The sequence below is a fragment of the Sus scrofa genome, chromosome 3 (genome assembly GCF_054392235.1).
Source record: "Sus scrofa isolate SSC_HxYL_T2T_F1_AM1 chromosome 3, Sscrofa_HxYL_maternal_Yorkshire_Landrace_v2.0, whole genome shotgun sequence".
Classification (NCBI taxonomy): domain Eukaryota; kingdom Metazoa; phylum Chordata; class Mammalia; order Artiodactyla; family Suidae; genus Sus; species Sus scrofa.
The window spans coordinates 771,059-782,500 of NC_139385.1; the positions used below are offsets into that span (position 1 = coordinate 771,059).

An 11,442-nucleotide genomic window follows, 5' to 3' on the forward strand; every position below is an offset into this window, starting at 1 on the left:
AAAAAAACCCAACACTTGAAAGAGGATTTTTTTGGGGGGGTCTTTTTGTCTCTTTTAGGGCCACACCTTCGGCATATGGAGGTTCCCAGGCTAGGGGTCTAATCGGAGGTGTAGTCGCCAGCCACAGCCACAGCAATGCGGGATCCTTAACCCAGTGAGCAAGACCAGGGATTGACCCTGCAACCTCATGGTTCCTAGTCGGATTCGTTAATCACTGCGCCACAACAGGAACTCCAGGAGTACTCCACTTTTAACACGCATGTTTGCACTGACAAAGTCCACACTGAGTAGGAATCCTTCCCCTCCTCTTGACCCAGCCAGGACTGCTTCCCTGGCAGTGAGGCGTCCCTGCCACATGTCACCACCACACGGAACTTGTTTTCCTCTTGCTTTTAAACCCCCCAGGAGCTCTCATCATGGCTCAGTGATTGGTGAACCAGCATCCATGGACCAGCATCCATGAGGATGTGGGCTCGATCCCTGGCCTCAGTCACTGGGTTAAGGATCTGGCGTTGCCGTGAGCTGTGGTGTAGGTCACAGACACTGCTCGGATCCTGTGTTGCTGTGGCTGTGGTGTCGGCCAGTGGCTACATCTCCGATTTGACCCCTAGCCTGGGAACCTCCATATGCCGAGAGTGCGGCCCTAAAAAGCAAAAAAAAAAAAAAAAAAAAAAAAAAAGAGAGAGAGAGAGAGAGAGAGAGGTAAGCTTTTTTCTATTATTATATGTTATGCAGTCAATGCAGTTTATTGAGGCGTATTCATGACTACCTTTTTAAGCAAATTTCACTAATGCATCTTGCACAGCATTCCTCCTCCTGGAATTTCCTTATTTCCTCAGTAGTTCTCTCAGTCAGGGTCTGTTTGGATGTGTCTGTATGTTATCTCACCTTAAGAGGGCTTAGTGAGGAGGGCACACTCCTGTGTCGAGTCTCTGCTCCCCGGCATTTTGAGGATGTCATTCCATCACATCATTGACACTATTTTGCATCAGGAAGTCTACTGTCACCATCACGTGTCCACAAGGAACCAGGTTTTTCTCTCTGACCCCTTGTAAGATCCTCCCCAGTCTTTGCTAACCTGTGATTTGTCAAGGCAGAGTGTTCAGATATGGATTTCTTTGTATGTATTCTGGTTGGGACTTAGTCCTTCTGAATCCAAGACATTATTTCTTTAGCCACTTCTGTGAAACTCCTAGGCATCGCCACCACATGTCACCTCTGCCACATTTCTCTACCTCTCCCTGGGACACCTGTGAGGTGGCCTCCACATCTGTCACTTTTTCCTATTATCCTATTACCAGCCTGTTAGTCCCTCAGCCCGCCTCTCACCCTCCCTGTCTCCTTCCATACACAGAAATCGTTGGAATCTTTTTTGTTTTGGCTGGGCCCGAGGCATGCAAAAGCTCCTGGGCCAGGGATCAAACCAGCACCACAGCAGCAACCCGAGCCACAGCAGTAACAACACGGGATCCTTAACCCACTGAGGCACCAGGGAACTCCAGGAACTGTATTTTTATTCCTAGTTCCCTTTATTCCTTTATTGCTCCTGGGCCGAGACCTCGCTCCTCCTAGAAATGCAGTAAACATCTGTTAATTTGAGTTAGAGTTAAGGAACATCAGGAGCAAACATCCAGAATTCCACTAAAACGCGTTTCCCTGGAGAACCTCATAAAACAAACAGGGTCACGTTTATAGACTTCTCTCTTAGGCTTCCTGTATTTTCAGTTGGCAGCGGCCTGATCTCTTTCAGGCCTGGCCTAATTTATTTTTGGTCCCACACATATGAGCCAGCGCTTATTTTTTTTTTTTTTTCAGTGCTTGTTTTGCTAAGTCCACTAATGCTTCCATGCTTTGACAGGTGAGGTGTTGCCCTGGCTCCCTCGCGGTTGCCAGCATGGTCACCTCCTACAGGAAGGGACCCCCCCACCCCCTGCTCTGGTCACCGCCAGCCGGCAGGCTCCGGGCTGTTTTCTGCAATTAGTTATCTGGCAGTTGAGCCTCTCAGGAGGACTCTCTCCAGAGAGAAGAAAACTCAGGTGCGGTGGGTGAAGGCCCTTTCTCAACTCCAAGCTCCCCTGTAAATGGAGGCTGGGCAGGGGTCCTGCCTGCGGCACTTGCATGGCACACTGCTGCTTCCCTCTGCATCTGCAGCCAGCAGGCCCCTCCCGGGCGCCCTTGACTCCTGGGCCTGGGGGTGATTCAGTTCCAGGGCCTCCCTGCACCACGTTCCCGAGGAAATTCCCACCTCCCACTGGGTCTGGGTGTCTGCGGCATCTCTCATTTCCAGATGGTCTAATGAGGCAACACACTGGCTTACAAAGCACTGGGAGCGTCGGCTCAGAGCTCCCGGCCCTGCGTCTTGAAGATTCCAGCCGGAGCAGAGGCCGGCCAGCGGGCTGAGAACCAAGCCGAGGCTTTAAGGCAGACATCGGTCTGCCCCTGGGCTTCATCCTCCGAAGGCAATGACCCCACAGTGTCCCGCGTAGCCGGAGGTCAGGGGGAAGCGGGAACCCTGGCCCGCTGGCTGGCCGTCAGAGCCAAGTCCCAACAGCTGGGTGCCAGATGTGCCTGCGCATGAGGCCCACTGCTGACCGGCGGCTGCACCCTGCCCTGAAGCTGTCCTGCCTGGTGGGACCAAGGATGGGCGTCTGGAGCCAGCGCCTGCCTGCTGCCCTCCCTGCTCCCCAGCCGGCAGCTCGGGACAAGACCTGACACGGCCAGCACCAGACCCTGGCCCTGGTTTAGTGGTCAGTGTTGAAACCCAGGGAGGGAAATGCCGCTGCCGCTGCCCTCACACCACGGTCGGCCACTGGCCTGCAGGGCAGGGAGGGCTGGGGCGAGAAGCACGGCCACGCTCCAGAGGCTCAGGATCCCCCGGTCCAGGGTGACAGGGCAGTGAAGGCCACCTCGGATCTGCTTTGGGTTTGCAGAGCACCTGCCGCCCCAGGGGGAGAGCGTGTGGGAAGGCCCTCTGTCCCTCCAGGCTCTGTGCTAGGCTGCCGCCCCCTCGGCGGGCAGGCTGGACCCACCTGGCCGCCCCCGCTAGCTCTGGGTGCCTTTCTGGGTCTCCATCTGCGGGGACAAGGGGGTGCACGGTCTGGTGCTCTTCCCGCAGGAGTGCTAGGAGATCTGCATGTGTTTCAGTGCAAAATGAAGCAAGTTTAGGGAGTTCCTGTCGTGGCGCAGCAAACACGAATCCAACTAGGAACCATGAAGTTGCAGGTTCAATCCCTGGCCTCGCTCAGTGGGTTAAGGATCTGGTGTTGCCGGGAGCTGTGGTGTAGGTCGCAGACTCGGCCCGAATCTGGTGTGGCTGTGGCTGTGGTGTAACCAGCAGCGATAGCTCTGATTAGATCCCTAGCCTGGGAACCTCCATGTGCCATGCGTGTGGCCCTGAAAAAACAAAACAAACAAACAAAGCAAATTTAGGGGGAAAAAAAGGATGTGGCTGAAGGCAGTATGCATCCTCAGCCAGCGAACACTGGGGCCCACGGGAGAACACGGAGGCATCTCCTGCCTGCCTTCCCGCAGCTGCGGGGCCAGCAGGGTGGGGGACTCGCCCGTCACCATCCTGCACGCGTCACACCTCCCATCGCCAACCGGGGCGGGGAGAAGACTCGAGAGTGAATGCACAGGAGCAGAGAGTCCAACACAGAAGGATCCCGGGAGCCAGCGGCGCCACGCCCGGGTCTGCACGGGAGAGCCGAGCCAGGGCTCCAGCACACGCGTGCTCACACGCGCTCGAGGCAACTCTGCACACGAGGGTCAGAGCAAGGAAACAAATGCCCACCAGGGATGACGGCCACACGGGCCTGCCGTGTACACACCGGACGCCGACTCACGGCTACACGGGCCTGCTGTGTCCACACTGCACGCCAACTCACGGCTACACGGGCCTGCTATGTACATGCTGGACACCAACTCATGGCTACACGGGCCTGCTATGTACACGCTGGACACCGACTCGGCCACAGAAAGGTATGAAGCAGGACGCAGGCCACAACCTGGCTGACCCCTGAAAACACGACGCTCCGTGAGAGACGCCTGTCACAGGAGGCCCCATCCTGCGTGACTCCACCTCCGTGAAACGCCCAGAACCAGCGAGTCCTCAGAGACAGAAAGTCAGTGGCTTCCAGGGGCTGGGAGGGGGCCCGGGGAGGGACAGTGATGTCCCCGGGGCCGGGGGAGGGGGGGGCGTGCTTCGGATGCAGGTGGCGGCTGCTCGGCAATGTGACAGCACTGGAGAGGCTGCCTTCAAAATGGTAAGGCTCATGTGACATGGAAGTCACCTCCGAGACCTCACTGCATAGAATGATAGCCCGCTCCCCCCAAACCTCCAAACAAACCCCAAAACCCTCTCTAAATTCAAAGAGTCAATTCCACCTGAGAATCAACACGCACGGAGCAGAGCCGACCCGCGCCTGAAGGTCCCGGACGACACTGTCCCGCTTTTCAAATGTCCCCTCGGCCACCAACGTCCCCCGAACCTCTACGAGCTTCGGCAGAGCTCGCGCTCAGCAGCTCTTTTTTTTCTGATTCGGCTTGTTTCGCATCTGAAGTAACTTGGGATCAGCTCTGTTATTTTTTGCTTTAGAAAAGTAGTCAAAATTAATTAATCTACAACGGCACCGATAGCAAAAGTTAATAGAAATTTTAATAAAAATACAACCTCTGTAAGCTTCGCTATTGTTCTAATAAATGCAATAGTAGTTTAGACTCGTAGATAAAAAAAAATTAATAAAGCCGAGGAGGCTCAGGACCATGAAGCCCAAAGAAAGGGCCACAGCCCCTGCTGGGCGACTCGGGCCAGAGTGGCCAGGGCGCCCTGGGAGCGCGCGTCTCATTCCCCACTGTGCGCTGGGGACGGCCTCCAGCACCTAACGAACACTCCTTGTTTGGTGGTTTGTTTTTAATCATTCAGATTTTTTTGTCTTTTTGTCTTTTGAGGGCCGCACCCGTGGCATATGGAGGTTTCCAGGCTAGGGATCTAATCGGAGCTGCAGCTGCCGGCCCACACCACAGCCACAGCCACGAAACCTCATGGTTCCTAGTCAGATTTGTTTCCACTGCACCACAACAGCAACTCCCTTCACTGTTTCTGAGACTCAAGAAATCTTGGGAGTTCCCGTCATGGTGCAGCGGAAACGAATCTGACTAGCAATCACGAGGACACAGGTTCGATCCCTGGCCTCGCTCAGTGGGTTAAGGATCCAGCGTTGCCGTGAGCTGTGGTGTAGGTGGCAGACGTGGCTCGGATCTGGCGTTGCTGTGGCTCTGGTGTAGGCCGGCAGCTGCAGCTGCGATTCGACCCCTAGCCTGGGAACCTCCATACGCTGTGGGTGCGGCCCTAAAAAGACAAAAAATTGAAAAATTTAAAAAAAAATCTTGAACCCCCAGAGAAACGCAATACTCAGCACAAGCGGCAACAGCTTTTACCTCCCTTCAGAAAAATAATGCTTTTTCCAGCTTCCTCCCGGGATCAGCTTAGAGGGTCCTTACAGCCAGCTTACCTGTTAACAGAGCGGCGTGCATGGGGCTCGGAGAAGCGAGAGGCTGTTCCAGCGTCACTTCGACAGTAGGAGAGAGCCCGGGACCCCTCTGCTGCCTTTCACGGGAAGATGGCCTGACTTCTGCTGAATCCTCCATGAGGCCAACTGGTCCGGGAGTCTCCTGAGTGGAGGACCAGGTGCTCCTGGCCGCCTGTGAGATGATAACCGTGCATGTATCTCAGTACACGGGGAGAGAGAGCCAGGGCACGTCGAACTCATGATTTCACAGATTTAGTCGAAGCTGACACTGAGTTAAAAAGCTAGGAGCTCCCGTGTGGCTCAGTGGGTTAAGCATCCAGCATTGGCCCTGCTGTGGCTCAGGTTCCCACTGTGTCGTGGATTTGAGCTCTCTGGCCTGGGAACTTTCCCAAGCTGTGGATGTAGCCAAAAAAAAAAAAAAAAAAAAAAAAAAAAAAAAAATCTACAAAGCCATTTTATTTCAAGCAGATTTAAAGGGAATTAAAAAGCCAACCGTGGTAGTGGACTTGATACAGCGAACGTGAAAAACAGACCTCTGGGACTCACGGGGTCCAGAGTACTTCTGGGGGCGGGGGGTGCAGAGAGACGTGCCCGACACCCAGGGATGGTCTCCAGGAGGCCCGTGCTGTCCTGAGGGCATCAACAGCTTCCCAGAGCAGCAGTGCCAAGGTCCCTCTCCGGGAAGAAACGAGGGGACCCTCAGGCCGTACCAGCCACAGAAGAACCAGGCCCCCTCTCCTGGCTGAAATGACCCCCCCAGGGGCTCCCAGGGCTGGTGCTCCCTCTCAGTGAGACTCGTGATGACATCGGGTTGCAGCGTGGCCCCCAGCCCCAGGCGTGCCACTTGCCCGCGCCTCCCTCATGCCAGGTGCCGGTGACCTTCCTTGAGGCAGGTCAAGACTACAGGCCGACGTGTCCCCAGGCCTCTGGTCCGGGCAGCGCCCCGCCCCTCCCGGCGGCACAGGCTCCTTCCCCCACCCGGGGCCTGGCCAGTTGCGGCGTTGAGCTGCGGTCAGTTCCTGCATCCTGAGGCCTGTGGTTCCTCACCCATCGCACAGAGCCCTCCTCCTCGGCTCGGAGGTCACTCTCGGTGACTCTGAAGGGAAACCACTGGTGAAAGACCGCCAAGCTGCTCGTACCGGGGGCAGCCGGAGCCTCCCTGCAGCCGGGGCCCAGCATCCCGCCCGCGCTCTTATTCAACTGCGTGCACGAGAGCAAAGGAGAACGGAACGCCTCCGTGATGAAGGCGCCTGGAGACGCAGGCACAGTTCAGCCCCCATCGGAATGCCCTGGGCCCTGGGCCCTGACCCCTGACCCCTGGGCCGCCGTGGCCCATCTCCCTGGTCCTGAACCCGCAGCCCTGCAGCTCACACCTTCGTACGGCCTATCGGCCCCAGGTTCAGATACGTCCTGCATCCGCTAGTCAGACTGGTCACGGAGAAGGGACCCGGGCCTGGCGTCCCCCGTCTCTGGAGCAGGGGAGTCAGGTGCAGGCCCCTCAGAGCCAGGGCAGGCAATGACGGGTTGGGGAGTGAGCCGGGGGAGGCCCCTCTGGGTCAGAAGTCCCTCTCCTGGGGTCTCCCAGGCTCCCCCTCCACACCTGCTGCTGTTTGTGTCTCTGGAGGACAAGGGCAAGGCCCAGACAGCGGTCTCTGTGCTCCCGAGGGGGCCTGGGCCAGGGGCTGGGTGGGAAGGCAGGACGAGAAGCCCGTGGTCACTTCATCGTAGACGTGGCGTTGGGTCCCTCTGCCACCTCAGCCGCCCTCCGCAGCAGCAGGGCTGAGTCCTGTTTGTGTGGGCGACGCCCGTGGGAGCGTGGCTTCTTCCCGTGAACCTGCCGCCCCCCCCCACCAGGTCTGCGCCAGCAGCTCCAAGCCCCCCAATCCCGCGGCCTTGAACGCCTCGTCGACTGAGACCGACCCGTGGTTCCCTTTTCTCCCGACTTCTGACTCGGCGGCAAAGTCAAAGGCAGGAGGAACATAAGCCCTTTAACGCTGCCCTTGTTTGTGCTTTTCTTCAGCGTCATTCAGACCCCCCCCCCCCCATAAATCAGGAATGAGCTCGGACTGGGGGCCTGACTCGGAAGGAGCAGGTGGGAGGGGAGGGGCCGCCGGCATCGGAGGCGCTCGCATGGAGCTTCCTTGTGTCCCCTCCGAAGCCTGCCTCAGTTTCTCGCGGGCAAAGGGGCTGGTCGGGCTCTGCTGAGAATTAACAAATGTCCATTAAGCGTCCGTAGGCGCCTGCTCTGCAGAGGCTAAGGAGTCTTAAGTAATTACAACCCCGGATGATGAGCCGTCGTCGTCGTGTGTCGTTGATCGGATGCAGGAAAACGTGGGGCTGTGTCGCCTCACAATGACTTTATTTAACAAGAGCTGATCTTGGCAATTTGGTTTATTTTCTCCAGCCCTTTTAATTTCAGACTCAGGGGCTGTTAGCAGATAACTGCTCGTTTCTGCTGTAAATCAAGAAAATACTCATTAGAAACCCGAGGCTGTGATTGCCAGGATGTTGGGCTGGTAAAGGATGGGGGTGGGGGGTGGAACGGCAAGATCTGGTGTTGGAAATGGACTGAATTCGAAAGTATTTCATCGTTGTTGTTCGGGGAAAGCAAAGTGGCCCTTTCGACACGGACCAGCCTTGGCAGTGTTTTAAAATCCACATCACAGTGGGCAAAGCACTGGGGCCATCCACTATCAGATTGGCCCCAAGGCTGGGGAGGAGGGAACCAGGGACAGCTGGAGGAAGCTGCCCGAGGCCACGCTGGGTGCCCAGCCATGCCAGGGCCAGCCCCGCACTGACCCCGGGGAAAGGTGTGCTCTCCCGGGCACGGAGCCGCCGGGCACCCCCAGATGCAGCCAGAAAACAGAGGGGGCCGGAGGTGACTTTAAGAACGCTTCTGTAAACGGGGGGGGTGGCGGGGGGCGTGGGGAGAAGCCTGATGTTTAAAACAGATGTCCCGGTTGCGGACGAGAGGCCGTGTGGGTCCGCAGAGCCAGCGTTTTCAGGCCTGACCCCGGCATTCCTTTTACACACTCCTTCCCAGACTGGTAGAATTTCTTTTGCAAAATTATCCTTGTCTAATCCGTGGAGACGGAAAGTGGATTAGTGGTTGCCAGGGGCTGGGGGGGGGGGGGCGCGGATGGGGAGTGCTTGCTAACGGGTACGGGGCTGCTTTTCGGGGTGACGACGACGGTGCTCGGGCGTTAGGTAGGGACGGCGGCTGCTCAGCTCTGCGAATGCGCCAACAACACGGCGTTGTCCACGCTGCGGGGCTGAACTGGATGCGGGGCCGGGGGCGCCGCGATAAAGCTGCGGTGTAGGAAGGGCTCTCACTCCTTGCTGCTGGCCTGACTGGGGTCCCTGGCCACAGCGGCGGCGGGCTCCCAGGCGTAGCTCTGCCCGTCCCGCCCGCTGTGCTGGACTCTGTTGTCCTCTCGCGCCTTTGCCTGGACACTCGGCCAGCAGAGAGGGCCTCCGAGACCCGGCCTGGGCCAGTATTCCAAGCTGCACCTGAGGCAGACAGGGAGCCTGGACGTGGGCACGTGGAAAGATCGACAAAGAAAGTCCCGACAGGGGCAGAGCCCGAATGTGCCGTGGGCTCAGGGCAAAGGAGCAGAAAGACCGGCGCCCGTCCTTCTGGACCCTCGGCCGCACCCTCTGAAGGGAATCGCGGCTCCCTGTGGGTGAGGTTAGCAGCTGCCCAGAATGGGACCTCGGGTCCACCAGCACCAGAGATGGGGCGAGGCAGGGAGAGGCCTGGGTAGCAAGGCCTGGGTGGCCGGACGTGCCAGAGGAGGCCGGGGGCCATCCTACTAAGTCCTTTCCTGTTCCTCTCGCGCTCTTCTTATTTAAAATGTTTAGGGAGTTCCCGTCGTGGCGCAATGGCTAACAAATCTGACTAGGAACCATGAGGTGGCAGGTTCGATCCCTGGCCTTGCTCCGTGGGTTAAGGATCCGGCGTTGCCGTGAGCTGGGGTGTAGGTGGCAGACGCGGCTGGGATCCCGCGTTGCTGTGGCTGTGGTGTAGACCAGCAGCTGCAGCTCTGATTTGACCCCTAGCCTGGGAACCTCCATATGCTGCGGGTGCGGCCCTAGAAAAGACCAAAAAAAAAAAAAAGCTTAATGAATTTTAAAAACAAGAAGGCAGTGACCCACTGGAACTCCTTTCACTTCACCTGAACATGCGACTCTCCAGAAGACACAGCCCCTGTCTCCCAGACGGCCTCACAAAGGGCCACTGCTGAGCCCCTGGGAGTGGCCTTTGTAGGACAGAAAAGAAAAGCAGGCAGGTTCCAGGTGAAAAAAAGAGTGGGGGCTTTCTGGGAGCCGGAAGCAAAGGTCTCACTGCTTATCAGCATCCCGGGCATCTCAGCACCCACTGGGCCACCAGCCCCCTGCTGTCACCCCAGTGCCCACTGTAGGTGACCTTCCAGGTACCCTCAGGCCATGATCCAGCTCCCTCCCGACTCACGGGTCAGCCCTGGGACAGAGTAAGGAGCCCTGGGACAGAGTTCCTACAGCAGGGAGCAGGAGACCACCTCTGCAGAGGCACCCCTGGCACATGCCAACCCCCCTCCCAGAAGCGGCCACTACGTTCCAGTGGAAGCCCCTCAACTCCAGGGCCAGCTAGTGGCACAACCGCAGCACTTCCTGGGTGCAGCCCTCACTCCCACACCCCATCTTGGCCTCCCTGAGGGCCAGGGGGGTGGGGGTGACCCTCGGTGCGGCCTCAGACCCCTGGGCCCCGCTCCTGGCTGCGGGTTGTGCAGGAAGGGCCGCGCGGCAGTCTGCGCCCTGCTGCACCCCCGCCCCCGCAAGGAGTTCCCAGGGCCAAATGGGGAAGCGGGAGGACGCCGGCCTGGCTCAGCAACAGTTCTTGCTCTTTGTTTACCAGGCCACGAGGCGGGCCTGCCTCCTCTCCCCAGCCCGTTCTCTCTGCCAGCTTCACGTCCAGCGAGGGACAAAGGGGCCTGCGGCGGATTAGCTGCCGGGCGGGCGGGCGCGCGGTTCCCGGCGGCAGCTGCGCGCCGGCCCTGCCAAGGCGGCCGTCCCGGTCCCCGTCCCCGTCCCCGTCCACTGAGGGCGGAGCTCTGCCCGGGCAGGACGCCTCCTCTGTCTCTTTTCAAGGCCGCCCCTGTCCCCGCCCCGTCGGGCCGGCCGGGCCGGGCCGCGGGGTCAGCGGCGGACAATGGGGAGGCGCGCGCGCGGCCGCCCGACTCCGGGCCTTTGTTGCCGGAGCCTCGTGCCGATGGGTTAATGGGGCAGAAGAGATCGGTGAAGGGCGACAGAAGTGGTCTTTGAAAGAGGGTGTCAGCCCAGGGCAGCGAGACAAAGGCCAAAACACACACGGGCGGAGAGGGACAGATGGGCACGGGCGGCGGAAACAATTAGGCGGCGAGCGCGGGGCGGGCGCGGCTCCATCATTCTGCGGTTAACCAGGCCCGGCCGGCGCCGCCCTCCGCCCCCGGGGCCGCCCGCGCCCCTGCGCCCTGGCTCCGGGAGGGAAGCACCGAGGCACGGGGGGCCGGATGGATCCGCGCCCCACGGACAGCCGCGGCGCAGGTCCCGGGCGGCCGGCCGGCGGACCCCCCCCCGCCCCCGCCCCCGCCCCAGGTTCCTGCAGGGCCGCCCGGAGACGCTTGGCGGTGGCGGCGCAGCCCCGGGCCGCGCGGACGCTCAGCGCCCCCGGCCGGCTCCCCGGGCCGGCGCGAGGACCGGTGCGCGGGATGCGCGCCGGGCCCACCAGGCGGCGCTGCTTCCCTCCCGGCCGCGGCCGGCTCTGTAACCCGATGCTGTTTAATTAACGTGCAAATTGAGTAGATTAAATGACTCTAAATAATTAGCCACAGATCCTATAAACAGGATAACATATTTAATTAAGCAGCGATATAGATTTTGGAAACTGTTAATGTAT

General features: G+C 59.1%; 1 protein-coding gene across 1 annotated transcript in view; it reads right to left on the reverse strand.

Moving 5' to 3' along the window:
- The window catches only part of ZFAND2A (zinc finger AN1-type containing 2A), a 66,957-nt gene that overhangs the window by 32,254 nt on the left and 23,261 nt on the right, over nt 1–11,442 (reverse strand). The window contains exon 2 of the mRNA XM_085016301.1: nt 5,511–5,700. The gene's annotated coding sequence lies outside the window, so the exon portion shown is untranslated. The remainder of the gene's footprint in view (nt 1–5,510; nt 5,701–11,442) is intronic.